The following is a 25,241-nucleotide window of genomic DNA, read 5'->3' as shown; positions in this document are numbered from 1 at the left end:
GAGTAAGATTGATTGGATGAAGACAGCAGGAAAGCAGAAGTTTACAGGGACGAACGCATCTCCATACACTTATCTGAAATTCTCACCAATGATATACATAAGTATCTCTATCTTTATTTTCTGTTTATTTATTAGTGTTTTCGAAAACTCCATAATCAATTATTATCCGCCTGACTGAGATTTACAAGATGACCATAGCTTGCTTCATACCGACAATCTCCATGGGATCGACCCTTACTCACGTAAGGTTTATTACTTGGACGACCCAGTGCACTTGCTGGTTAGTTGTATCGAAGTTGTGAATGAAAAACAATTTATTAAGACGTGCGTACAGAGTTTTTGACGCCGTTGCCTAAGATCACAATTTCGTGCACCATGTTCCTTCGCACCCTTGATTGAAATTTCTAATGAAAGAATCTGATGTTCTGATCTCCTTCTTTTAGCCATTTGACTCTAGATTTTTCTCTCCAATAGCTCTCTTCTTTCATATATGCTAGCTCTAACTTCTCTTCCAATTGATTCTAGCCACCCACAGCTCCTCTAGGCTAGCTTGAAGGTCCTCAATTTCTTTTCGAGAGTTTGCTTTGTGAGTTATCTGTCATTGAACTAATCTATGTCTACATTCTTTCAACTTTTGGGCCAAGGAGAACATAGCCGAGCCTACTACTTCCATTTTCACACTTTGCTGACAATTCTTTTGACATCATCTTCTCCATACCAACATTCATGGTATTTAAAATGCCTTTTACTATGCCAGGATTGAGGTTCAGTTTCCATCAAGATAGGAGCATGATCCGAGCCTGATTCTGTGAGCTTGTTGATTCGTGAGCATCTTTTCTATCTTTTCCTAGTGAATTTGCATTTAAATTGTTGAGTTTAATCAAGAATTAATTATCTTTTAGCCACTATGGATGCTACTTTGAGTCTTGCGCAATTCTATTTATTTTAGGTAGCATTCGAATGGATTTGATGGAGTTTTTGCAGAGAAAGAGAAGAAACCAAGGAGCTGACCAGTAAGGAGCGACGCGTGCGCGTGCCTAATGCGTGCGCGTGATTTGGAGCTGTCCATGGTGATGCGTGTGCGTACTTGACGCGTACGCGTGACAGGCGAAGAAGACCATCGACGCGTACGCGTGACTGACGCTTACGCGTGACATGCGCGACATGCAGAATTCCTAGAAAATGCTAGGGGCGATTTCAGGCCAAGTTTCAACCCAGTTTTCGGCCCAGAAATACAGACTAGAGCCAGGGGATAGTAGAGACTCAAGGAAGATTCACACAAGAATGGTTATGCCCACTCCAAGTTAGGTGTGGACCCTACGAAGCAAGTGGTCCCCATCCATCAATTGAAGACATGCTGATTACTTTAATTAATTCTGATTTAAACTTTAATTTTTATTATAAAATAGGAAAAGATATTATTTTAGTTTTAGAAGATAGATTTTTAAATCAATGAGGATTAGATATAAAAGGGGATTCCAACAGGGGGATTCAAACACAACATTATTCCATTCAAACTACCAAAATACATTTTTATCAGAATCCTTATTTTCTCTTTACCATGAGCAACTAAACCTCCACTGTTAAGGTTAGGAGCTCTATCTATTGTATGGATTGATACTATTATTTTTCTATTTTAATTCATGTATTGATTTATAATTCAAGAATTGTTTTCGTTCTTTATCTTATGAATTTGGGTGGAACGGAAGTATGACCCTCTTTCTAATTGAGTTCTTGTATAACTTGGAAAAGCTCTTTACTTGAACAACAACTTGAAAACAATTTCTCCTAAACTTCTAATTATCTGGATTTAACGGGATACGTGACATATAATCCTTTTATATTTGGGTCATTAGAGTTTTTGTGGCACATAAACTAGAATTAAACTTCACCCCCTAATTGGAATTAGTTGACCAAAGAATTGGCGATTGATGAATTTTAGAGGAGACTAGAAAGGTCTAAGGAATTAGGGTCTAGTCACATATAGTTTGCCATGAATTAAATCTTGCATGATTAAAATAGTTAATAAGAACAATCAATCCGGAAAATAGATAACTCTGAAGCCTTAACTGCCTTCTCCATATTTTATTTCCAACTTATTTACTTGCCTTTCTTCAATATTCTTGCTATTGTTTAATGTCTTTGAACTCTCAACCACTATTTTCTGTTTGCCTAACTAAGTAAATTAATCAACCATTGTTGCTTAGTCCTTCAATCCTCGGGGGATCGACCCTCACTCACCTGAGGTATTACTTGGTACGACCTGGTGTACTTTTCGGTTAGTTTGTGGGTTATAAATACCGCACCAGGTTTTTGGCGCCGTTGCCAGGGATTGACTGTGATTGACAACTATCAGTTGTTTGATTGCTTAGATTAGGCATTTTAGTTTTAATTTTTCTTTAATTTTTTCTTAGTTTTTTTTTTCGAAATTTTTTTTTAATAAATAACACTAATATTTTTCCTTAAGTTCTGAAATTAAGTTTGGTGTCACCTAGTTAATTTTAGTTTAATTTTCTTGTTTATTTTTCCTGTTAATTTTTGAAAATTTCTGTCTAATTTAAGTTATTATTTTCGAAAGTTATTTATTATTTTATTTAGTATTTTTATTTTATTATTTTACACAGGATACCTCACTGGGACTTCTCTGCACTCTGATATAGAGAATCTCATCTTTTCTTATTTTCTGTTTGTTTATGCGCAGGAACAGAGACAAGGAACCTCTGTTAGACTTTGATCTAGAACCTGAAAGGACTTGTAGGCGACGTTTACAACAAGCAAGACTTTACAAGGCTGCAGAATCCACTATGGATCACAATAATGCTGTTAATGCCAATGTGGCAAATCCGAATGAAGAACAAAGGAGAGTGCTTGGCTCTTACTCTGTTCCTACTGCAGATCTTTATGGAAAAAGCATTGTGGTGCCTCCTATAACTGCGAACAAATTTGAGTTGAAGTCACAATTGGTCACCCTGGTGCAACAAAACTGCCAGTATCATGGTCTTTTCCACGAAGACCCAAATCAATTTATTTCTATTTTTCTGCAGATTTGTGATACTATGAAGACAAATGGAGTGAACCCAGAGGTGTACAAACTCATGCTCTTCCCGTTTGCTCTGAGGGATGGAGCAAAGCTATGGCTAGATTCCTAGTCCAAGGAGAGTTTGAATACTTGGGACAAGGTTGTTACTGAGTTTCTTACTAAATTTTTTCCACCAAAGAAGCTGACGAAGCTTAGGGTGGAGGTTCAGACCTTCAAGCAGAGGGATGGCGAAACTCTTTATAAAGCTTGGGAGAGGTACAAGCTACTGATTAGGCAATGCCCTCCAGACATGTTCTCTAAATGGACCCAACTAGATATCTTTTATGAAGGCTTGGGTGAAATGTCCAAGATGTGCTTAGATAATTCTGCAGGTGGTTCATTGCACAAGAAGAAGACACCGGAGGAGACTATTGAGCTAATTGAATTGGCTGCTAGTAACCAATATTTATACTCATCTAACAGGAATCCTATGAACTCTGAGGCTCCTCAGAAGAAGGGTGTTATGGAAGTAAAAGCTCTTAATGCTCTTCTTGCTCAGAATAAGTTTATGTCTCAGCAAATAAGTTTACTTACTCAACAAATGGGTGGCATGCAAATCTCAGCTATCAACACCCAAAACTCATCTCAAGAGGTCTCTTATGACATGACAGGTAATTTTGTGCAAAATGATAATTGTGACTATGCTCAATGTTCTTCTGAACAGGTCAATTATATGGGAAGTAGTCCTAGAAATCCCAACAATGATCCATATTCTAAGACATACAATCAGGGGTGGAGAAATCCCAACAATGATCCATATCCTCAGAATTTCAACAATAATTCTCAGGGTGGCTTCCAACAGAACAATCACAATAACCGCCAATTTCAGTCTCAGCAGCAACAACCACCTCAGCAGGCAAAATCTAAATCCCAAGAAGATTCTAATTGGGAGATGATGAGGAGTTTTATGCAGGAAACCAGAGCCTCGATTAGAAACTTAGAGGTGCAAATAGGCCAATTGAGCAAGCAAATACCTGAAAAGTCTGCAAGTACATTTCCATGTAATACAGTGGTGAACCTAAGAGAATATTACAAGATTATTCAATTGAGAAGTGGTAAAATAGCTGGCTCTGAGACAAGGGCCAATGAAGAGCTAGTTGAAAAGAAAGCTCCAGAGGAGAAGAAGGAAAAAGTGGAGCACGCCCCTCCAAAGCGTGCAGACAACCCATTCCCCGACTCTCTTGCACATATCCTACATTGCCAAAGGCTCCTGAATACAAGCCAAAAATGCCATATCCTCAGAGACTTCAGAAGGCTTCCAAAGAAAAGCAGTTCTTTAAATTTTTAGATGTCTTCAAGAAGCTACAGATCAACATTCCTTTTGCAGAGGCTCTTGAGAAAATGCCTCTCTATGCAAAATTTATGAAAGAATTGTTGACTAACAAGAGGAATTGAAAGGAGTAAGAAACCGTGGTGTTAACCAAGGAATGCAGTACTATTATTCAACATAAACTTCCTGAGAAAATGCAAGATCCAGGGAGTTTTGTGATTCCTTGCACCATTGGAGATGTTACCATTCAGAGAGCTTTATGTGATCTTGGAGCTAGCATCAATCTCATGCCATTTTCAGTGATGAAAAAGCTTCAAATTGAGGAGGTAAAACCCACTCGTATTTCTCTTCAACTTGCTGATCTCTCTATTAAATTACCTGTGGGTGTTGTTGAGGATTTACTTGTGAAAGTAGGACCATTTATTTTTCCTACTGATTTTGTTATATTAGACATGGAAGAGGATGTAAAATCCTCTATTATTCTTGGTAGACCCTTTTTAGCTACAGGTAGAGCTCTGATTGATGTGCAAAAGAGTGAATTAACCTTGAGGGTCAATGAAGAACAGGTGGTCCTGAATGGTTTTGAAGCTCTCAAGCACCCTAATGATTCTGAAGGGTGCATGAGAATTGATGTTGTTGAACAAATTGTCCAAGAAGTACTGGAAGCTGAGGTACTTGATGACATTCTGGATCCTATTTCTGAATATGAGTTAGTTGAAGTTGATGATTCACCACCCCAGAAGGCACTAGTTCACACGCCTAAAGCAGAGGAGGAAGCCCCCAAGCTTGAGCTCAAAGATTTACCTCCTTCTCTGAAATATGTGTTCTTGGGTGAAATGGTTCCTATCCAGTGATTATTAGCTCTTCCCTGAAGCCTGAAGAGGAAGAGGCGCTTATTTCAGTGCTCAGGAGTCATAAAACAGCTCTTGGGTGGACCATTAGTGACTTAAAGGGGATTAGTCCAACCAAGTGTATGCACAAGATCCTCCTTGAAGATGATGCTAAACCAGTTGTGCAACCACAAAGGAGACTTAATCCAACTATGAAAGAGGTGGTCCAAAAAGAGGTAATGAAACTATGGGAAGCAAGTATTATTTATCCTATTTCTGACAGTTCTTGGGTAAGTCCTGTTGATGCGTTTGCATCTTTGCTATTTTAGCTAGTTAGTTTAAGTAGTTTTAGCTTAGTTTCATTCATTTTCTTTGAAATAAATGAGCAATTTTGTGAGTTTTTCATCCATGCATCCATGAACCAAGAACTAAGTGAAATTTTGGCATAATTCATGCAAATGACTCAAGGAGTTTATATATAAGTTGATGTGAATGATTCCTTTGAAAATTATTGCATAAGATGGCAAAACTTTGAGGAAAATTCTTTGGTTTATGTTAGGTGATGGAGCAAGGAGGAAGAAGGGGCGTTGTTGGCTGCGTGTTCAGCAACAACTCCAGCAACAACACCCAACAAATCAAGCTGCCAGGGAGAAGAAGGTTGAGCGTTGTTCCTGGCGTTTTTGCCAATAACTTGGGCAACAACGCCAGGAAGCCACCAAAGAAGAGGCATGCACGTTGTTCCTGGCGTGTTTTGCCAACAACTTGGGCAACAACGCCCATGCAAAATGGAGGAGAAGGCATACACGTTGTTCCTGGCGTGTTTTGCCAACAACTTGGGCAACAACGCCCATGCAAAATGGAGGAGAAGGCATACACGTTGTTCCTGGCGTGTTTTGCCAATAACTTGGGCAACAACGCCAGGAAGCCACCAAAGAAGAGGCATGCACGTTGTTCCTGGCGTGTTTTGCCAACAACTTGGGCAACAACGCCAGGCAGCTTGACCTTGCTCTCTTCAAAGGAGCATATCTTGAGCTAGAAAACTCCAAATGAGGTGATTTCAGCAGCATTGGAAAGAAGACATCAAGAGCTTTCCAACCATATATCATAGCATGGGATTGGAGTTCATTTGAAGACTCAAAATCTGGCTTTATTTAGAGTCTCAGAGACTAAGGGCGTTGTTGCTGGCGTGTTTTGCCAACAACTTGGACAACAACGCTAGGCAGCCTGACCATGTCTTCTTCAATGGAACATAACTTGAGCTACAGAGATCTAATTGAGGTGCTTCTAGTTGCGTTGGAAAGTAGACATCAAGAGCTTTCTAACCATATATCATAGTCTATAGTGGAGCACAAAATTGAAGTTCAAACCACAGGAAACATCAAGCATAAAAAGTGAAGTAAGAATGAAGAACAAGCCAAGTGTTTGGCAACAACTTGGGCAACAACTTGGGCAACAACGCCCAAGCACCATGTCCCACTCCCAGGAAATTGCCATGCACGTTGTCACTGGTGTGTTTTGCCAATAACTTGGGCAACAACACCAGGCCATTAGGCCAGAGCAATGAGAATGAGCCCTGTTTCCTCTATTTGACAAGAATTCTTTCATGAAGCAATATTCAACAAGGATAAAGTCCACATTGCTAACCCAATTGAAGATCTCCAAATGAGTCTTAGGACTAGTATAAATAGAGAAGGAGTTTGTACTTTAAGGGGGATTATGAATTTTAGGACTTTTTGAACATTTTACTTTTTAGAGACTTTTACTTTTACACTTAGACTTTTTCTGTTTTTACTGCCTCTCAACCATCTTCTATTTTGTTTTCTTTTGGCAATTTTGAATTTCAGTTTTTAAGAACTTTTCCTTCATTCCTCAATATTCTTCACTACTCAATTGGAATGTTTACTTTTGCACTTGTTGTTGATTTTAGAGCTATGATTCACTAAACCCCATTTTCATTAGGGGGAGGAGCTCTGCTCATTTGAATGGGTTGATAACTTTTCTTTCCATTCTCAATTTAAGTGGTTCATCTAAGAGGAAATTCTTGTTCTTCACAGATTTAATCACCATCGAGAGAGGGATTGAATCTATATGAATTATGTGGTGAACTTGAGAAAGGAGCTACATAATTCAGTTTAGAGTTCATCCTTTCATGATTTCTTTGATCAATACACTTTGGGTTGGTATGTGAGATGTAACCTCCCTTAGTTGAGATTCTGGAAGATGTATGGCTTGGATTAGAAATTAAACTTCATCTCTTCTCATGAACAATTAGATCACGAGAGTGGCAATTGGTTGTGTTGAGAGAAATTGAGTTACCAAGAGATTGGGACTCAGTTACCCACAATCTGCCATGGATCTATGCCCATGATTGAGAAGGAATTGATCAACATCAATTCATGAGAATTTGCATCTCTGATCCCTAATGATCCTTTCCATCATTAATTCTCATTTCTTTTGCTCTTTAGTTGTTTGAATACCCATTACCCAATTCCCTTCTACATTCTTGCAATTTATTATTCTTGTCATTTACATTATGTTTCTCTATTTCTTGCAATTTACTCTTCTGCTCTTTAAAATTCTACAACCTTTACTTTCTTGCAATTTATTTTCTATGTCATTTAAGTTTCTTACATTTTAAGTTTCAGTTATTTACTTTCATTGTTCTTCTTTATTCTAGTTCTTTAAATTCTTTGTCATTTAACTTTTCGCAATTACATTCAAAAAAATCAAATCTCATGAATTCAAAACCATGTTTGCTTGACTAAAATTACCATTTAACTAAAATTGATTAATCTACCAATCTCTGTGGGATCGACCTCACTCTTAGTGAGTTTTATTACTTGATACGACTCGGTATACTTGCCGGTTGTGCGTTAATATTTATAATTTTCGCGTATCAAGTTTTTGGCGCCGTTGCCGGGGATTGGAAAAGATTGACAATGATTACGTGAATGGTAGTTTAGATTAAGCATTTTTCTTTTCTTTGTTAAAGCCCACTAACTATTTGATATTTTGTTTCGTTAACTTTAACTTCACTCTAGCAATAGAGTGTTTCATTTGTGTTGTTGGTTTGTGTTTGTGTATGTCAGGGGCAAGGAGACTTGATCCTGGAGACGAGAGAACCCTCCGAAGGTTAAGAAGAGAAGCAACAGGAAAAGGGATAATTGGTGAAGAGGATTCAGAAGGAGAAGACCAGGTCATGGAGGGCAACTCACATAACCCTGCTGAGGGAGTTCCCAACAATAACAACCCACCTCAAAGGAGAGTTCTAGCTTCTTACACTCTCCCAAATCCAAGACACTGTGGGAGCAGTATACTCGCTCCCAATGTTCATGAAAACAACTTTGAATTGAAGCCTCAGCTCATCACTCTCGTGCAAAACAATTGTTCCTATGGAGGAGGTCCCCTTGAGGATCCAAATCAACACCTATCTGTCTTCCTAAGAATATGTGAAACTATCAAGACAAATGGTGTGCATCCAGATGTTTACAAGCTGCTATTATTCCCATTTTCTTTGAGGGACAAGGCATTTCAATGGCTGGAGACATTTTCCAAAGAAAGTATCAACACTTGGGATGATTGGTGCGCAGAAGTTGTGATTACACTTTGATTATGTAAAATTCATTGCTCTTTCTTTCCCTGGTAATGTCGCCAAAAACATGATGCCAATACCATGGTTCACAACTTCGCACAACTAACCAGCAAGTGCACTGGGTCGTCCAAGTAATACCTTACGTGAGTAAGGGTCGAATCCCACGGAGATTGTTGGTATGAAGCAAGCTATGGTCACCTTGTAAATCTCAGTCAGGCGGATATAAAATAATAATGGAGTTCTCGAAAGTAATTAATAAAATAGGGATAGAAATACTTATGTAAATCACTGGTGAGAATTTCAGATAAGCGAATAGAGATGCTTTCGTTCCTCTGAACCTCTGCTTTCCTGCTATCTTCATCCAATCAGTCTTACTCCTTTCCATGGCTGGCTTTATGTAATGCATCACCATTGTCAATGGCTACTTTCGGTCTTCTCTCGGGAAAATGATCCAAATGCCCTGTCACGGCACGGCTAATCGTCTGGAGGCATCACCCTTGTCAATGGTTTACATCCTATCCTCTCAGTGAAAATGGTCAACGCACCCTGTCACGGCACGACTATTCATCTGTCGGTTCTTGATCATGCTGGAATAGGATTTACTATCCTTTTGCGTTCTGTCACTACGCCCAGCAATCGCGAGTTTGAAGCTCGTCACAGTCATTCAATCATTGAATCCTACTCGGAATACCACAGACAAGGTTTAGACTTTCCGGATTCTCTTGAATGCCGCCATCATTCTAGCTTACACCACGAAGATTCCGATTAAGAGATCTAAGAGATACTCATTCAATCTAATGTAGAACGGAAGTGGTTGTCAGGCACGCGTTCATAGGGAATGATGATGATTGTCACGTTCATCACATTCAGGTTGAAGTGCGAATGAATATCTTGGAAGTGAAATAAGATGAATTGAATAGAAAACAGTAGTACTTGCATTAATCTTTGAGGAACAGCAGAGCTCTACACCTTAATCTATGGAGTGTAGAAACTCTACCGTTAAAATTACATAAGTGAAAGATCCAGGCATGGCCGAGATGGCCAGCCCCTCTAAACAAGATCACAGGATCAGAATACAATCCAGGATGTCAAATACAATAGTGAAATGTCCTATTTATAATAAACTAGCTACTAGGGTTTACAGAAGTATGTAATTGATGCATAAATCAACTTCCGGGGCCCACTTGGTGTGTGCTTGGGCTGAGCTTTGAGTGTTGCACGTGCAGAGGCCATTTGTGGAGTTGAACGCCAGTATTTGTGCCAGTTTGGGCGTTCAACTCTGGTTTTGGATCCTTTTCTGGCGCTGGACGCCAGAATTGGGCAGAGAGCTGGCGTTGAACGCCAGTTTGTGTCGTCTATTCTTGGCCAAAGTATGGACTATTATATATTGCTGGAAAGCCCTGGATGTCTACTTTCCAACGCAATTAGAAGCGCGCCATTTTAAGTTCTGTAGCTCCAGAAAATCCATTTTGAGTGCAGGGAGGTCAGCATCCAACAGCATCAGCAGTCCTTTTTCAACCTCTGAATCTGATTTTTGCTCAAGTCCCTCAATTTCAGCTAGAAAATACCTGAAATCACAGAAAAACATACAAACTCATAGTAAAGTCCAGAAATGTGAATTTAACATAAAAACTAATGAAAACATCCTTAAAAGTAACTAGATTCTACTAAAAATATACTAAAAATAATGCCAAAAAGCGTATAAATTATCCGCTCATCACAACACCAAACTTAAATTGTTGCTTGTCCCCAAGCAACTAAAAATCAAATAGGATAAATAGAAAAGAATATATTATAAATTCCAAACTATCAATGAAACATAGCTTCAATCAGATGAGCGGGACTTGTAGCTTTTTGCCTCTTGAATAGTTTTGGCATCTCACTTTATCCATTGAAATTCAGAATGACTGGCATCTATAGGAACTCAGAGTTCAGATAGTGTTATTGATTCTCCTAGTTCAGTATGATGATTCTTGAACACAGCTATTTTGTGAGTCTTGGCCGTGGCCCTAAGCACTTTGTTTTCCAGTATTACCACCGGATACATAAATGCCACAGACACATAATTGGGTGAACCTTTTCAGATTGTGACTCAGCTTTGCTAAAGTCCCCAATTAGAGGTGTCCAGGGTTCTTAAGCACACTCTTTTTTTTGCTTTGGACCTTGACTTTAAACGCTCTGTCTCAAGTTTTCACTTGACACCTACACGCCACAAGCACATGGTTAGGGACAGCTTGGTTTAGCCGCTTAGACCAGGATTTTATTCCTTTAGGCCCTCCTATCCACTGATGCTCAAAGCCTTGGGATCCTTTTTAATTGCCCTTGCCTTTTGGTTTTAAGGGTTATTGGCTTTTTGCTCTTGCCTCTTGGTTTTAAGAGCTTTTGGCTTTTTCTGCTTGCTTTTTCTCTTTTTTTTTCGCCTATTTTTTTTTTCTGTAAGCTTTGTTCTTTGCTGCTTTTTCTTGCTTCAATAATCATTTTTATAATTTTTCAGATTATCAAATAACATGTCTCCTAGTCATCATTCTTTCAAGAGCCAACATATTTAACATTCTTAAACAACAACTTCAAAAGACATATGCACTGTTCAAGCATACATTCAGAAAACAAGAAGCATTGTCACCACATCAATATAATTAAACTAAGTTCAAGGATAAATTCAAAACTCATGTACTTCTTGTTCTTTTGAATTAAAACATTTTTCATTTAAGAGAGGTGATGGATTCATAGGAGATTCATAACTTTAAGACATAGTTACTAACTACTAATGATCATGCAATGAAGACACAAACATAGATAAGCACTTAACATAGAAACCGAAAAACAGAAGAAATAAGAACAAGGAATGAGTCCACCTTAGTGATGGTGGCGTTTCCTTCTTGAGGAACCAATGATGTCCTTGAGCTCTTCTATGTCTCTTCCTTGTCTTTGTTGCTCCTCCCTCATTGCTTTTTGATCTTCTCTTATTTCATGAAGCATGATGGAGTGCTCTTGATGTTCCACCCTTAATTGTCCCATGTTGGCACTTAATTCTCCCAAGGAGGTGTTGATTTGCTCCCAATAGTTTTGTGGAGGAAATTGCATTTGAGGCATCTCCGGGATCTCATGGTGATGAGCTTCTTGCGCCTCTTGAGCTCCATGAATGGGCTTTCTTGCTTGCTCCATCTTTTTCTTAGTGATAGGCTTCTCTTCCTTAATAGGAATGTCTCCTTCTATGAAAGCTCCAGCTGAGTAACATAGATGGCAAATAAGATGAGGAAAAGCTAGCCTTGCCATGGGGGATGACTTTTCGGCTATTTTGTAGAGTTCATTAGAGATGACTTCATGAACTTCTATTTCCTCTCCAATCATGATGCTATGAATCATGATGGCCCGATCCACAGTAACTTCAGATCGGTTGCTAGTGGGGATGATGGAGCATTGGATGAATTCCAACCATCCTCTAGCCACAGGCTTGAGATCCAATCTTCTTAGTTGAACCGGCTTGCCTTTGGAGTCAATCTTCCATTGAGCTCCTTCCACACATATGTCCATAAGGACTTGGTCTAACCTTTGATTAAAGTTGACCCTTCTAGTGTAGGGGCGTTCATCTCCTTGCATCATAGGCAAGTTAAACGCTAACCTCACATTTTCCGGACTAAAATCTAAGTATTTCCCCCGAACCATTGTAACATAGTTCTTTGGATCCGGGTTCTTACTTTGATCATGGTTCTTGGTGATCCATGCATTGGCATAGAACTCTTGAACCATTAGGATGCCGACTTGTTGGATGGGATTTGTTAGAACTTCCCAACCTCTTCTTTGAATTTCATGTCGGATCTCTGGATACTCATTTCTTTTGAGTTTGAAAGGGACCTCGGGGATCACCTTCTTCTTGGCCACAACATCATAGAAGTGGTCTTGATGGGCTTTAGAGATGAATCTTTCCATCTCCCATAACTCGGAGGTGGAGACTTTTGTCTTCCCTTTCCCCTTTCTAGAGGATTCTCCGGTCTTAGGTGCCATCAATGGTAATAGAAAAACAAAAAAGCTTGTGCTTTTACCACACCAAACTTAGAATATTGCTCGCCCTCGAGCAATAAAAGAAAGAATAAAAGGAGAAGAAGAAGATATGGAGGAAAGGGGGAAGGTGTTGTGTTTCGGCCAAGAAGGGTATAGGGGGGTTGTGTTGTGTGAATTTGAAGAAGAATGGAGGGCTTTATATAGGGAAGGGAGGGGGGAAAGGTTTCGGCCATATGGGTGGGTTTGGGTGGGAAATTGGTTTTGAATTTTGAAGGTAGGTGGGGTTTATGAGGTAGGTTTATGGGGAAAAGTGGATGGATGTGAGTGGAGAAGAGGTGATGGGGAAGAGAGATTGAGGTGATTGGTGAAGAGTTTTGGGGAAGAGTGTTTATGGGATTGTGTGAAAGAGGGGTGAGAAGAAGTGAGTGGAGGTAGGTGAGGATCCTGTGGGGTCCACAGATCCTGAGATGATCCTGTGGGGTCCACAGATCCTGAGGTGTTCAAGGATTTACCCCCTTGCACCAAATTAGGCATGTAAAATGCCTTTGCACACAACTCTGGGCGTTCAGCGCCAGGTTGGTGCCCATTTTGGGCGTTCAACGCCTATTTGTTGCCATTTCTGGCGTTGAACGCTAGAACCATGCTTGTTCTGGGCATTCAGCGCCCAGATGCTGCCCATTTTGGGCGTTCAGCGCCAGAACCATGCTCTGTTCTGGCATTGAACGCCAGGCAGATGCTCCTCCAGGGTGTGATTTTTCTTCTGCTGTTTTTGATTCCGTTTTTAATTTTTTTGTTTATTTTCTGACTCCACATGATCATGAACCTATAAAGACATATAACTAAGAAAAATATAGTTAGATAAATAAAAATTGGGTTGCCTCCCAACAAGCGCTTCTTTAATGTCAATAGCTTGACAGTGGGCTCTCATGGAGCCTCACAGATGTTCAGAGCATTGTTGAGACTCCCCAACACCAAACTTAGAGTTTGACTGTGGGGGCTTTGTTTGACTCTGCTTTGAGAGAAGCTTTTTATGCTTCCTCTCCATGGATGCAGAGAGAGATCCTTGAGTTGTAAACACAAGGTTGTCCTTATTTAATTGAAGGATCAATTCTCCTCTGTCCACATCAATCACAGCTCTTGCTGTGGCCAGAAAAGGTCTTCCTAGGATGATGGATTCATCCTCTTCCTTTCCAGTATCCAAGACTATGAAATCAGCAGGGATGTAAAGGCCTTCAACCTTTACTAACACGTCCTCTACTTGTCCATAAGCCTGTTTTCTTGAATTGTCTGCCATCTCTAATGAGATTTTAGCAGCTTGCACCCCATAGATTCCCAGTTTCTCTATTACAGAGAGGGGCATGAGGTTTATCCCTGAACCAAGGTCACACAGAGCCTTAAAGATCATGGTGCCTATGGTACAAGGTATTATGAACTTTCCAGGATCCTGTCTCTTCTGAGGCAATGTCAGTTGATCCAGATCACTTAGTTCATTGATGAACAAGGGAGGTTCAACTTCCCAAGTATCATTGCCAAATAATTTGGCATTTAGCTTCATGATTGCACCAAGAAACTTGGCAGTTTGCCCTTCAGTAACATCCTCATTCTCTTCAGAAGAGGAATACTCATCAGAGCTCATGAATGGCATAAGGAGGTTTAATGGGATCTCTATGGTCTCTAGATGAGCCTCAGAGTCCTTTGGTTCCTCAGAGGGAAGCTCCTTATTGATCATTGGACGTCCTAGGAGGTCTTCCTCCTTGGGATTCACGTCCTCCTCTCCCTCATTGGGTTCGGCCATTTTGGTTATGTCAATGGCCTTGCACTCTCCTTTTGGATTTTCTTCTGTATTGCTTGGGAGAGTGCTAGAAGGGATTTCAGTGATCCTTTTACTCAGCTGGCCCACTTGTGCTTCCAAGTTTCTAATAGAAGACCTTGTTTCATTCATGAAACTCACAGTGGCCTTAGATAGATCAGAGACTAAGTTTGCTAAGCTAGATGGGTTCTGCTCAGAATTCTCTGTCTGTTGCTGAGTGGATGATGGAAAAGGCTTGCTATTGCTAAACCTGTTTCTTCCACCATTATTAAAGCCCTGTTGAGGCTTTTGACCCTTTCATGAGAAATTTGGATGATTTCTCCATGATGAGTTATAGGTGTTTCCATAAGGTTTACCTAAGTAATTCACCTCTGCTATTGCAGGGTTCTCAGGATCATAAGCTTCTTCTTCAGAAGATGCCTCTTGAGTACTGTTGGATGCAACTTGCATTCCATTCAGACTCTGAGAAATCATATTGACTTGCTGAGTCAATATTTTGTTCTGAGCCAATATGGCATTCAAAGTATCAATCTCAAGAACTCCCTTCTTCATAGGCGTCCCATTATTCACAGGATTCCTTTCAGAAGTGTACATGAACTGGTTATTTGCAACCATGTCAATGAGTTCTTGAGCTTCTGCAGGTGTTTTCTTCAGGTGAATGGATCCACCTGCAGAGGTATCCAATGACATCTTAGATAACTCAGACAGACCATCATAGAATATATCCAGGATGGTCCATTCTGAAAGCACGTCAGAAGGACACTTTTTGGTCAGTCCTTTGTATCTCTCCCAAGCTTCATAGAGGAATTCACCTTCTTTCTGTCTGAAGGTTTGAACATCCACTCTAAGCTTGCTCTGCTTTTGAGGAGGAAAGAACTTGGCTAGGAGAGTCTTGACCAGCTTATCCCAAGAGTTCAGGCTATCCTTAGGTTGAGAGTCCAACCATACTCTAGCTCTGTCTCTTACAGCAAAAGGGAAAAGCATGAGCCTGTAGACTTCAGGATCTACTCCATTAGTCTTAACAGTATCACATATCTGCAAGAATTCAGTTAAGAACTGAAAAGGATCTTCAGATGGAAGTCCATGAAACTTGCAGTTCTGCTGCATCAGAGAAACTAATTGAGGTTTCAGCTCAAAGTTGTTTGCTCCAATGGCAGGAATGGAGATGCTTCTTCCATGTAAATTGGAATTTGGTGCAGTAAAGTCACCAAGCATTCTCCTTGCATTGTTGTTGGGTTCGGCTGCCATCTCCTTTACTTGTTCGAAATTTTCAATCAAGTTGTCTCTGGATTGTTGTAATTTAGCTTCTCTTAATTTTCTCTTCAGAGTCCTTTTAGGTTCTGGATCAGCTTCAACAAAAATGCCTTTTTCTCTGTCCCTGCTCATAAGAAAGAGGAGAGAAAAAAGAAAAGAAGAGGAATCCTCTATGTCACAGTAAAGAGGTTCCTTATTGTTAGTAGAAGAAGAGAAGAAGAGAAAAAATCTGAACTCAGAAAGAGAGAGAGAGGGTTCGGATTTTTGGTGGGTGAGGGAGAGATGTTAGTAGATGAATAAATAAATAGAATAAGATGAGAGAGGGGAAATTTCGAAAATAATTTTTGAAAAAGAGTTAGTGATTTTTGAAAATAGTTTTTGAAAAAGGTTAGTAGTTGTTTTTTTTTCGAAAATTCAAAATAAAAATAAAATAATTAGTTAATTAAAAAGAAATTTTTTGAAAAAGGGGGAAGATATTTTCGAAAATAGAGAGAGTTAGTTAGGTGGTTTTGAAAAAGGTAAGAAACAAACAAAAAGTTAGTTAGTTAGTTGAAACAAAAATCAATTTTGAAAAGATAAGGAGTTGGGAAGTTAGAGAAGATATTTTGAAATCAAATTTTTGAAAAAAAAGATAAGAAGATATTTTTGAAAAGATATGATAGAAATTAGTTTTTGAAAAATATTTGAATTTTTAAAATCACAATTAATGACTTGATTCACAAGAAATCACAAGATATGATTCTAGAACTTAAAGTTTGAATCTTTCTTAACAAGCAAGTAACAAACTTGAAATTTTTGAATCAAAACATTAATTGTTATTGTTATTTTCGAAAATTTGGTATAAAAATAAGAAAAAGATTTTTGAAAAATATTTTTAGAATTTTCGAAAATAACTAAGAAAAATGAAAAAGATTTGATTTTTGAAAAAGATTTTTTGAAAAAGATAAGATTTTTAAATTGAAAATTTGATTTGACTCATAAAACAACTAGATTTTAAAATTTTTTTGAAAAAGTCAAATCTAATTTTCGAAATTATGAGAGAAAAGAGGGAAAGATATTTTTTTTATTTTTGAATTTTTATGATGAGAGAGAAAAACAAGAAAAATGATGCAATGCATGAAAGTTATGGATCAAAACAATGAATGCATGCAAGAATGCTATGAATGTCAAGATGAACACCAAGAACACTATGAAGATCATGATGAACATCAAGAACACATTTTTGAAAAATTTTTAATGCAAAGAAAACATGCAAGACACCAAACTTAGAATTCTTTAATGCTTAGACACTAAGAATTCAAGAATGCATATGAAAAACAAGAAAAGACACAACATGCAAATGCAAAGATCAAACAAGAAGACTTACCAAGAACAACTTGAAGATCATGAAGAACACTATGAATGCATGATTTTTTTCGAAAAATGCAAGATGCACATGCAATTGACACCAAACTTATAACATGACACATGACTCAAACAAGAAACACAAAAAATATTTTTGATTTTTATGATTTTCTAATTTTTTTGGATTTTTATTTTATATTTTTCAAAAATTATTTGAAAAAGAAAAATAAGGATTCAAAAATTTTTAATATAAATTCCAGGAATCTTATGCTCTAAAGCTCCAATCAAAGGGTCAGGCATGGCTTAATAGCCAGCCAAGCTTTAGAATGGAATTACATCCATTGAGGTGATTAGTTGAAGACCAATCCCAAAGGAGTTTGGATATGGCTTTACAGCCAGCCAGGCTTCAACATGCTTCATGAAACACTAGAATTCATTCTTAAAGATTTTGAAGAAAGATATATTTTTGAAAACATTTTTATTTTAAAAATTTTTGAAAAGAAAACGAAAAGAAAGTTACCTAATCTGAGCAACAAGATGAACCGTCAGTTGTCCAAACTCGAACAATCCCCGGCAACGGCGCCAAAAACTTGGTGCGCAGAAGTTGTGATTACACTTTGATTATATAAAATTCATCGCTCTTTCTTTCCCTAGTAATGGCGCCAAAAACATGATGCCAATACCATGGTTCACAACTTCGCACAACTAACCAGCAAGTGCACTAGAGATGCTTTCGTTCTTCTGAACCTCTGCTTTCCTGCTATCTTCATCCAATCAGTCTTACTCCTTTCCATGGCTGGCTTTATGTAATCCATCACCATTGTCAATGGCTACTTTCGGTCTTCTCTCGGGAAAATGATCCAAATGCCCTGTCACGGCACGGCTAATCGTCTGGAGGCATCACCCTTGTCAATGGTTTACATCCTATCCTCTCAGTGAAAATGGTCAACGCACCCTGTCACGGCACGGCTATTCATCTGTCGGTTCTCGATCATGCTGGAATAGGATTTACTATCCTTTTGCGTTCTGTCACTACGCCCAGCAATCGCGAGTTTAAAGCTCGTCACAGTCATTCAATCATTGAATCCTACTCGGAATACCATAGACAAGGTTTAGACTCTCCGGATTCTCTTGAATGCCGCCATCATTCTAGCTTACACCACGAAGATTCCGATTAAGAGATCTAAGAGATACTCATTCAATCTAATGTAGAACGGAAGTGGTTGTCAGGCACGCATTCATAGGGAATGATGATGATTGTTACGTTCATCACATTCAGGTTGAAGTGCGAATGAATATCTTGGAAGCGAAATAAGATGAATTGAATAGAAAACAGTAGTACTTGCATTAATCTTTGAGGAACAGCAGAGCTCTACACCTTAATCTATGGAGTGTAGAAACTCTACCATTAAAATTACATAAGTGAAAGATCCAGTCATGGCCGAGATGGCCAGCCCCTCTAAACAAGATCACAGGATCAGAATACAATCCAGGATGTCAAATACAATAGTGAAATGTCCTATTTATAATAAACTGGCTACTAGGGTTTACAGAAGTAAGTAATTGATGCATAAATCCACTTCCGGGGTCCACTTGGTGTGTGCTTGGGCTGAGCTTTGAGTGTTGCACATGCAGAGGCCATTTGTGGAGTTGAACGCCAGTATTTGTACCAGTTTGGGCGTTCAACTCTGGTTTTGGATCCTTTTCTGGCGCTGGACGCCAGAATTGGGCAGAGAGCTGGCGTTGAACGCCAGTTTGCGTCGTCTATTCTTGGCCAAAGTATAGACTATTATATATATATTTCTGGAAAGCCCTGGATGTCTACTTTCCAACGCAATTGGAAGCGCGCCATTTTGAGTTCTGTAGCTCCAGAAAATCCATTTTGAGTGCAGGGAGGTCAGCATCCAACAGCATCAGCAGTCCTTTTTCAACCTCTGAATCTGATTTTTGCTCAAGTCCCCCAATTTCAGCCAGAAAATATCTGAAATCATAGAAAAATACACAAACTCATAGTAAAGTCCAGAAATGTGAATTTAACATAAAAACTAATGAAAACATCCCTAAAAGTAACTAGATTCTACTAAAAACATACTAAAAACAATGCCAAAAAGCGTATAAATTATCCGCTCATCAATGATCTGGTGAATAAATTCCTATCCAAGTTCTATCCGCCTCAGAGGATCATCAGGTTGAAAACGAAGGTGCAAACGTTCACTCAAATGGATGGAGAATTATTGTATGAGGCATGGGAAAGATACAAAGCTCTGATTAGGAAATGTCCACCTGAGATGTTCAGTGAATGGGATAAACTTCAAAATTTCTATGAAGGGTTGACTCAAAAATCTCAAGAGTCCTTAGATTACTCTGCAGGAGGCTCGCTACAATTGATGAATACAGCCGAAGAAGCTCAGAATCTCATAGACATGGTGACAAATAACCAATACTTCTTTGCTCATCAGAGGCAACGCCAACCTATTCAAAAGAAGGGTGTGTTGGAACTGGAAGGAGTGGACACGATCTTGACACAGAACAAGTTGATGCACCAACAAAGCCAGCAACAAATGGAAATGATGGCTAAGAGAATAGATAGCCTCCAACTAGCTTCAGTGAGCATAACAAATAACCTTCAATTGAATGGGGTCAAAATGAAGCGAGCCATGTTGAGCAGCAACAAGAACAGGTTCAATATATGCAAAATGCCTCAAATTCTTCTCAAAATGACTTCCATGGTGACACATACAACTCATCTTGGAGGAATCACCCCAACCTAAGATGGGGTGACAATCAAAATTCATGGCAGAGAAACCACAATTCCAACAACTCCCGCAACACAAACAACCAAAATCATTCATCCAGTAACACTAACCAATACAAAAACTCATAAAACACATATCATCCACCTCATAACAACTCACAAACTCACCAAAATAACTTTTCCACACTTCCACTCAACTCACAAAATAACCACCTCAATGCTCCAAACAACCTCCACCAGCAACCATCACCTCCCATGCAACCACATCCAGACTCTCAGAGGATCTCTAACTTAGAGATGTTAATAGAGAAACTCATCAAGACTCAAGAGATGGCAAGACAAGATCAAGCCCTGACACTCAAAAACCAAGATGCATCTATGAAAAATCTTGAAAGACAAATGGGACAAATGGCTAAACATATCACAGAGATAGGTGAGAAGCGAGCATTCCCTAGTACCACTGAAGACAACCCAAGGGACACAGGAAAAGCCATAAAATGGGAAGAGTGTAAAGCAATCACCCTGAGAAGTGGTAAGAAGGTGGAGACAGAAGCCATCACTCAGGAAGAGCACAACAAAGAAGGCTTAAAAGAAGAGGTGAATGAGCAAAAGCAGGAGCAAGAAACCTCTACACAAAGTGATAAGTCAACTAAGAAAGAGGCAGTGAGAGCATATCAACCAATGCTACCATATCCTCAAAGATTCAAGGGAGAGAACAAAGAGAAGCAATACTCCAAATTCCTAGAGATATTCAAGACACTGCACATCAACATCCCCTTCATAGAAGCACTTGAAAAAATGCCATTGTATGCAAAGTTCATGAAGGAATTGTTGACAAAGAAAAGATCCTTAAAGGAGGGATAAATGGTTGTAATGACCATGGAGTGTAGTGCCATCATCCAGAAAGGATTGCCAAGAAAGAGGAAGGACCCAGGGAGCTTTCATATCCCCTACACCATAGGCAACATGATGATTGAGAGAGCATTTTGTGACCTTGGTGCAAGCATAAATCTAATGCCTCTATCTTTGATGAGGAAGCTTCAGATTCATGAATTGAAACCCACAAAAATAGCCCTTCAAATGGCAAACAAATCTATTCAACAAGCACTTGGGGTTGTGGAGAATGTATTGGTAAAGGTGGACAAATTTTTTCTCCCAGCTGACTTCGTCATCCTAGACATAGAGGAAGATGAAAACACTCCCATTATCCTAGGGAGACCCTTCTTAGCTACTGCCAGGGCATTGATAGATGTTGAAAAAGGAGAATTGATGCTAAGGGTGCATGAAGAGCATATAGTGTTCCATGTCTTCAAGAATTTGCAAGACTCTATCCAAGAGGAGGAGTGTATGAAGATTGATTCCATAAATCCAAACTTGAAAGGGGTACCTGATGAAACACTTCCAATGCACCTAAGCTCATGCTGGAAAAGAAAGGAAGAGTTAGAAGTGGTGCAACAAGCTCAAAGAATAGAGGAGAAGCTACAACCAAAGCCTGCATTTGAGATTCTCAGCAAGAACATTCCAAAAATTGAGGCTTCGAAATCTGAACTACCTCCAAAAAAAGAAAAGAGTCCCAAGAAGAAAGTGCCAAGAGGATGGAGAAACAAAAAAATCCCCACTGAAGGTTTCTCGCCAGTGGATAAAGTGATGCTAACCTACCAACCACTGGAAACATCTCCACACTTTTCTGGATATTACACAGTGAACAAAATCCTCTCACTTGAACATGTGGAAATCATCAAGAGAGACACTGGAAGGAAGCTCACGGTGAGAGGGGAAGGATTAAGGCACTATGATCATCATCCTCCCTAAAGAGAGACAACTGTCAAGCTAATGACGATAAAGAAGCGCTTGTTGGGAGGCAACCCAACCTGAGGTAGTTTTCTTTTCATAGCTAGTTTAATAAAAAAGTTAATTAGCTTTATCCATATTGCAAGAAGCTAAGTTTGGTGTTGCACACCAAAATAATATAAGGGAGAATGAAGGATTCTAAGTTTGGTGTTCCACCAAAATCTCATCATAAAACATATTCTCTCCTTCTGCATAATGCTAGCTTCAAGTATTTAGATAAACTAGTTAACTATTCTGCTGTTTCCTAGTTTTTAGTTCTATTACCTTTGGCAAAGAAAAAGAAGTTCCACATATGGTTGATTTGATGCATGAGAACCATTGGAAAGGTACTAAGTTTGGTGTTCCCATACCAAAGTAAGTTCAAAAGCCCACAAATAATTCATGCATGCTAACCATTTCTCAAGTGCTTGGGGACAAGCAACTTTCAAAATTCATTGTAGGCAGTCACTTCAATTTTTGGAAGGATTAAGCATCATCAATCAAAGAGGCAAAGAAGGATGTAAAGACCAACAATGATGATGATAAGGAGTAAAGCAAGTGAACTCAAAAAAGGTTGTATTGTTAAGTGATTGTCTTTTATTTAAAACTGTTATGATTGAAAGCAATATTGCACCCCTGCTTGTCTGCTTAGCATAATCTCTTTAAAAGTTCAATAATTAAGATGCTAAATACATCATAGCACCATACACTTGAAAATCTGCTTACACTCAAGATCTATAAATTGCAAATAGAGAACAGTTCTTTGAAAAGAATGATTGAGGAGTCAAAAAATTTGTTTTGAGGCAAGCAAAAGATTAAGAGAAGTGGTAGTTCTAGTTGTATGATTGTGTATTGAGGTTGCATGTTTGTGAAAACCTGCATGGGAGCTCATAGGCAGGAAATAGAGTTCAAAGAAGTATTGTGGAGATTCTCAAATATCTTTTGATCCAAGAAGCAGCAAAAGAAAAAAAAAAGAACATGGCAAAAGGCTCTGAGCATCAATTACTAGGAAGAAAAAGAAAGAAATAAGAACTCAAAGAGTTATTATCCTAGTCAAATGCATGTGGTAGAATTGTGTCAAAGAGAGAGGCTTGAGCAAGTAAATCCTAAGGGGGGTGCTTCAACACCTAATACCTTAAAACCAACTGGTTTAGGAGTATTGATTGAAAGCTTATCTAAAGAGCTGCTTTGAGACATGACACTTAGAGTCAAGGCCAAAACACAAAAACTATAAGACTGCTTCAAGGTGATTACATATAGAGAGATTTCCATGATATCATTTGAATGAAAGTCCTAAGATCTAAGACTTCCAAAATGTAGGGACTAATAAGCACTGGAATTCTTACATGAGCATATAATTCAGAGTTCATCCCACTATCACTTAATCACTTCACTCACCAAGGCATTACAAGTTACCCCTCAACTTGTTCCGATTAAAAGAAACCTTTGTGCATAGTTCTTTTCTTGCTTGAGGACAAGCAAGGTTTAAGTTTGGTGTTGTGATGCGTTTGTATCTTTGCTATTTTAGCTAGTTAGTTTAAGTAGTTTTAGCTTAGTTTCATTCATTTTCTTTGAAATAAATGAGCAATTTTGTGAGTGTTTCATCTATGCATCCATGAACCAAGAACTAAGTGAAATTTGGCATAATTCATGCAAATGACTCAAGGAGTTTATATATAAGTTGATGTGAATGATTCTCTTGAAAATTATTGCATAAGATGGCAAAACTTTGAGGAAAATTCTTTGGTTTATGTTAGGTGATGGAGCAAGGAGGAAGAAGGGGCGTTGTTGTCTGCGTGTTCAGCAACAACTCCAGCAACAACACCCAACAAATCAAGCTGCCAGGGAGAAGAAGGTTGAGCGTTGTTCCTGGCGTGTTTTGCCAATAACTTGGGCAACAATGCCAGGAAGCCACCAAAGAAGAGGCATGCACGTTGTTCCTGGCGTGTTTTGCCTACAACTTGGGCAACAACGCCCATGCAAAATGGAGGAGAAGGCATACACGTTGTTCCTGGCGTGTTTTGCCAACAACTTGGGCAACAACGCCCATGAAAAATGGAGGAGAAGGCATACACGTTGTTCCTGGTGTGTTTTGCCAATAACTTGGGCAACAATTCCAGGAAGCCACCAAAGAAGAGGCATGCACGTTGTTCCTGGCGTGTTTTGCCAACAACTTGGGCAACAACGACAGGTAGCTTGACCTTGCTCTCTTCAAAGGAGCATATCTTGAGCTAGAAAACTCCAAATGAGGTGATTTCAGTGGCATTAGAAAGAAGATATCAAGAGCTTTCTAACCATATATCATAGTATGGGATTGGAGTTTATTTGAAGACTCAAAAGCTGGCTTTATTTAGAGCCTCAGAGACTAAGGGCGTTGTTGCTGGCGTGTTTTGCCAATAACTTGGGCAACAACGCCAGGCAGCCTGACCATGTCTTCTTCAATGGAACATAACTTGAGCTACAGAGATCTAATTGAGGTACTTCCAGTTGCGTTGAAAAGTAGACATCAAGAGCTTTCCAACCATATATCATAGTCTATAGTGGAGTACAAAATTAAAGTTCAAATCACAGGAAACATCAAGCATAAAAAGTGAAATAAGAATGAAGAACAAGCCAAGTGTTTGGCAACAACTTGGGCAACAACTTGGGCAACAACGCCCAAGCACCATGTCCCACTCCCAGGAAATTGCCATGCACGTTGTCACTGGTGTGTTTTGCCAATAACTTGGGCAACAACACCAGGCCATTAGGCCAGAGCAATGAGAATGAGCCATGTTTTCTCTGTTTGACAAGAATTCTTTCATGAAGCAATATTCAACAAGGATAAAGCCCACATTGCTAACCCAATTGAAGATCTCCAAATGAGTTTTAGGACTAGTATAAATAGAGAAGGAGTTTGTACTTTAAGGGGGATTATGAATTTTAGGACTTTTTGAACATTTTACTTTTTAGAGACTTTTACTTTTACACTTAGACTTTTTCTGTTTTTACTGCCTCTCAACCATCTTCTATTTTGTTTTCTTTTGGCAATTTTGAATTTCAGTTTTCAAGAACTTTTCCTTCATTCCTCAATATTCTTCACTACTCAATTGGAATGTTTACTTTTGCACTTGTTGCTAAATTTAGAGCTATGATTCACTAAACCCCATTTTCATTAGGGGGAGGAGCTCTGCTCATTTGAATGGGTTGATAACTTTTCTTTTCATTCTCAATTCAAGTGGTTCATCTAAGAGGAAACTCTTGTTCTTCACAGATTTAATCACCATCGAGAGAGGGATTGAATCTATATGAATTATGTGGTGAACTTGAGAAAGGAGCTACATAATTCAGTTTAGAGTTCATCCTTTCATGATTTCTTTGATCAATACACTTTGGGTTGGTATGTGAGATGTAACCTCCCTTAGTTGAGATTCTGGAAGATGTGTGGCTTGGATTAGAAATTGAACTTCATCTCTTCTCATGAACAATTAGATCA

At 38.9% G+C, this 25,241-nt stretch overlaps 1 non-coding gene across 1 annotated transcript; it reads left to right on the top strand.

The window, feature by feature from the left end:
- Positions 1-15,327: 15,327 nt before the first annotated feature.
- On the top strand, positions 15,328-15,435 carry LOC148554778 (small nucleolar RNA R71). Its single transcript, XR_015886807.1, has one exon. It is a non-coding gene; the product is annotated as a small nucleolar RNA R71 (small nucleolar RNA).
- The last annotated feature ends 9,806 nt before the right edge of the window (positions 15,436-25,241 follow it).

Source organism: Arachis ipaensis, chromosome B6 (assembly GCF_059453495.1).
Source record: "Arachis ipaensis isolate K30076 ecotype BB chromosome B6, ASM5945349v1, whole genome shotgun sequence".
Lineage (NCBI taxonomy): Eukaryota > Viridiplantae > Streptophyta > Magnoliopsida > Fabales > Fabaceae > Arachis > Arachis ipaensis.
This window is presented reverse-complemented; position numbering and strand designations above follow the sequence as displayed.